The sequence below is a fragment of the Lolium rigidum genome, chromosome 2, assembly GCF_022539505.1.
Source record: "Lolium rigidum isolate FL_2022 chromosome 2, APGP_CSIRO_Lrig_0.1, whole genome shotgun sequence".
Classification (NCBI taxonomy): Eukaryota; Viridiplantae; Streptophyta; class Magnoliopsida; order Poales; family Poaceae; genus Lolium; species Lolium rigidum.
In genome coordinates this window covers 30,461,688-30,466,821 of record NC_061509.1, presented here as the reverse complement: position 1 = coordinate 30,466,821, position 5,134 = coordinate 30,461,688, and positions in this window count along the sequence as shown.

Sequence of the window (5,134 nt, the reverse complement as noted above, 5' to 3'; positions counted from 1 at the left end):
GTAGTAGAACTCATAGTATATTATTATGTTATCCAAACCTATCGTCTCAAAATATTGCTAAACGTGGATTCTATTTTTTTCATAATTTTTTTGTTACTTTTTGAATTTTAGTCTACGATTCTCCGAACCATTATTTGTACGAATAAAAGCAAGATGATAAACCCACACACAAATTCCATCACTATACTTATTGTGGGTATTTAGATGTGTTTGGATATGTGATAGTACTGTATGAATTGAACAAATATCCTAGCCGAGATTCATAGAGTATGATTTTTTTTTACTTAGTTGTAACCGAGAAAAATGCATAGTGGACATGGTCAAAATATTCCCTTTTCATCGAATCCTCCCCTAAGCTTCACTAGTATATTATACGCATTGATAATGTATAGTCGTTTTCAGCACAAGCTCGTGAACGAAATCGGCAAGATGGGGAACCTTTTCGACAAAGCGAGCTTTTTATTAACTCAAGGTCAAGAGACAATACGGGCAATAGTTGCATTGCGTAAGTGAGATGCACACCGTATAGCAACCTCATTCTAACAATTCAGTCTCCTTGTATGGAGGTTTCATCGATCGATTTGACATACAAAGAACTATTCCAACTTTTCTCTGCTGATTTTTAAATCTACGAGTACTTGTTTTCTTACCACACAAAACAAGATTGTCACAACCAGTCGTCGCAGCAGATGCCAAATCAGTCATATCTCGTACCTCAGCTGCCAAATCCCTGGCTAGGAACTACTCAATCAAGGTCAGATTTGCAATCCCTAGCTTATGTCCTCACACACGGAATTGTAGCGAACAAAGGATATTATTACCCAAGAAGAAAATAACAGGGCGCGCGCTTGGGAAGAGCAGAGTGCCCGACGTACACTTCAGGAGGACCGTCTTCCGCCAGCTTTGCCGCGCCCGCGGGCCGCGGCCATGGTGCTCTGTCTGCGTCGCTGCCGTCGCTATGGCCAAAAGGCCAAAGCTCGATCTATCTATCCTGCGCTGTTCTTGGCTAGTGGCAGAGCTCGATCTCTCCCGGTGCTAGTGAGTGATCGACTAGCTAGTGTAGTATAGTGGAGTTCTCTTCCTGAGATTGTATTGGCTCTTAGATCTTCAAAGAGGCAACAAGTTGGAGTTGCTAATGACGTGCTTCTAATTACTGGACCAGTTTGAGTGAGTAACCTGTTACTATCATTGTACACTTATTACTTTCACATGTTCTTCAGCAATCGTTCTTCACCTGACATACTGCTCTCAACCTCTGCAGTTTACTATATTGATCATCTCAAGTTTTCCCAACATGAATGAAATCAGCAAACAAGCAACTTGGTTTTGTAGGATCCATTCTCCGAATTTTTTTAAATATAGATATGTGCTCGATCAAATGAAACAAAAACAATACTAGATCTGTCCAAACAAAAAAAAATACTGGAGACATGCATGCGTATGCGCCACGACGGCGGTGCCCCTGCGACCACCCCTAGGTATTTTCTCTTGTGTTGCTAGAACCTCAGGAAGCATTGGAACGTTGTTGTCGAAGGAACACTGCCCTAACTTCCTTAATCTTCTTTTCAATCGTGACGAGATGATACGTAGCTATGGCAAGCTCGTCTGCTTCACAATCGGGAGCAGGAGGCCAATGTTTCTTAATGGTTGTCCTATTTTTTAAAGATTCAAAACACGATGGAGACGATGGGGAGGGCGGGGCGAGGGGGACATATGTGGATAGTGGGATTGTGCGCCGACTGCACGATGGACATCGCACGGCTCGCCGTGTGACCACGCTAGAAGCCTGGTTTTGTTTGTTAGAGTCATGGTTCTCCTAGCCGACAACTTGATCAGGGGCTTCTCCCCCACCCCTATGTGATTTGTTTCTTGTTAATATTTTAGGTTGTCACGGCTGTAGTCTCCAATCTCCATCATGATTTCTATTCATCAATTGTAGATTTTTCCTCTTGTCATCGTGCTACTAGGATGCGACCGATGAGATGTGCAGTGATAAAGTTCTGTCACTGTTGCCTATTTCTTGTTCTTTTGCCTCGACCAAGAAATCGATTTCACACAGTGGCCAAACTCAGACAGTGGACAAACTTTATGTTGCACTCTGAATAACTGTTCAACAACGACAAGAATTTTCAGATATGAGACATGGACTTTGTAAAATAAAATCAAAGAACATTTTCTAGTGTGACAGAAATAGTGTTTTCCACCTTTTGAAATATACCGATTAGACTCGTTTTGAAGACCGGACAACGAAGAATTTAATTATATAATCATATCTATACGGACACGACCCATCACGAAGTTGTGAATACATTTTAGTCGGAGGTAGTATGTACTCAAATGTTAGGTGATAGGCCTCTTATTCGATTATGTCCAAGGGTACATGAGGCCATCTTTATGTCAACGATTTGGACGGATTCCCTCTGCCCTGAAGCCAATCGTCCAACTCTGTGCACTACCAATACCCCCACAACGGTGGTGCCCCTGCGATCGCCCCTATGTATATTGTTCATGTCCTGCTGGATGCTTTGAAAGCACCGAAATGTTGTTGTCTTAAAGTAGTCCTGGCCTTCCGTTCGTGCTTTTCGTTTTGATTGTGGCGAGACGATAATAGCTTTGGCGCACCAATGTGCTTCACGATCGCGAGCAGGAGGCCGATGTCTGACTTTGCATTCTTAATGGTTGTATAATTTTTCGAAGATTCAAGGCACAATAGTTTCTTATATAAACATTTTTACTTACTTATACATCAATTTTTTTTCTAATTTTGAAGCATATATTAATTTATCTTTTATCATGCAATCATATATTCCTTCACTACAAAAAGTTGCCATGGCCGACGAAGTTGAAGTCGCGCCGTGGTTGCTGGTGTACCATGGCCGACGATTTTTGGTCCCTCCGTGGTGCATGTCAAAACTTTTTTTTTTCTCGTTTTTGAGGCCACCTAGCCCGACGAAAGCGGCCAAAATGTCGCGTATGGTGGCCCGGGACGTGGTGCATCTCGAAATCTCGGGTTCGCCGGCCGAGTCAACGCAAATCCGCACCGCCGAGGGATGTAGGGCCCAGATGGCAGCCTCTCTGGCATTGTTTTTTTTCTCGATCGCGCCATCTCGTTCAACGTTCTCCGATCGAGCCGTTTACGATGCGGGATCATGGGTCCCGCATGTCATCCTCTATGAACCAAAATTCTTTCTATTCTTGGATTTTTTTTGACCCCCTGATTTCCGGCTACTTCCTTTTTCTTTTGATCCCTTGCCGCCTTGGAAACGTTGAGACCGCTGCTGCTAAATGGGACCCGCATGTCATCCTCTATGTGCAATCAACTTTCTTTTCTTGGAGTTTTTTTTGGCACCTCAAATTTGGTCACTTGCCTTTTTCTTTCGATCCCCGCCGCCTCTCAAACGGTGATACCGCTGCTGCTAACCGGGACCCGCATGTCATCCTCTATGTACTATAAAACTTTCTTTTCTTGAATTATTTTTGGCACCTCATATTTGGTCACTTACCTTTTTCTTTCGATCCCCCGCCGCCTCTCAAACGGTGATACCGCTGCTGCTAAATGGGACCCGCATGTCATCCTCTATGTACTATAAAACTTTCTTTTCTTGGAGTTTTTTTTGGCACCTCAAATTTGGTCACTTGCCTTTTTCTTTCGATCCCCTCGTCGCCTCTCCAACGGTGATACCGCCGTTGCTAACTCGGGACCCGCATGTCATCCTCTATGTACTATAAAACTTTCTTTTCTTGAATTATTTTTGGCACCTCATATTTGGTCACTTACCTTTTTCTTTCGATCTCATGCCACGTTTGAAACGTTGAGGAACCCGCAGGCTCATGGGACCCGCATGTCATCCTCTATGTACTATAAAAGTTTATTTTCTTGGTTTTTTTTCACCCTCTGATTTTTGGCAATTTCTTTTTTCTTTTGATCCCCTGCCGCCTCTCAAACGGTGATACCGCTGCTGCTATAGGGTTTGGATCCCCTGGAGTTGGCCTCAACTCCACCGCGTGGAGTTGCACAAATCGCAGCCTTCCTTTTTTCTTTATGGCCCAGATTTAATCAGCCATAGCAACTTATGATTTACACTTTTCTTAAATTTCAGCTAGATGAAAACACAATTGGCTTCAAGTCAGATCTTTGGCCGTTCATTTGTCCTCCGGCGCGAATCTTGGCGCAGCCAATTTTTCTGGCTCGTCCCGCTCGTCTCGATTCTGGTTCGGTCGGTTTTTTTCAGTTTTGTTTTTTTTTCTGGTTTTTTCTGTTTGAATTTCGTGGTCTGTGCCTTCTTGTCCGTAGCGTGCTTAGCGTGTGTCATCTTTTCCTCTGTCTCGTTCTCGTCGGTGGAGGAGAAATTTCCCCACACGGTGGTCGCCGATTAGATCTCGGCGGAGGGGCTGGCTCCCGGAGCTCCCCACCGTCGCTCACCTCCGCCCTTTGCTCCCGAAGCTCTCCGCCGTCGGCCAGCGCCGCTCTCCCCCGTAGCTGAACGCCGTCGTCGTCCTCAAGATCTTCTCCAACCCCGGCTGTTCCCCGCGTCTAGGATCCCTAGCTCCGCGCCCGGTGTGAGCGGCGTTTTCTCTCTAGCGCGTGAAGGGTAGGAGAGCGTTTTGGGGGCGGAGTGTACTCGTTCCTCACATCGGCGGAAGCATGGGTCCGCTTCGTCACCGAGGACGTGGGTTGGTCCATGGCGATTCCAGTGAGCGTCGATGGGCTCGCCCACGTTGCTCGGAGCCGTCGGTTCCGGCGGGATGGGTACGGTTTCTCCTCGTATCGGCTCATTTCTTATCTTGTGGAAGTCCTTCATAATCCCTAAGTCAGTTGGTTTGATTTTGTCACTGTGATTCAGTTCGTGTTCATCTGATTGGAGTGATTTTTCAGTTGTGTTCGTCTAGTTGGTTATCTGTATAGAGCTAGTAGTATATGTGAACCCTACCATTATTTTGGTAAACTGCAACTCAGTGGTCTAATGAATCTATTGATGCTTTTTAGTTAGCCATTGTTCACACTTTTCTTAGCATGTCCCTTGTTATTCAAGGGTTTTGTAATGAATGATTTCAGTTTTTACTCGCAAATATCCTGCATTGTTTGACTAGTTCGTCTCTCGTGCGGCTAGTTAGAATTTTTTTGCAAGCTCCT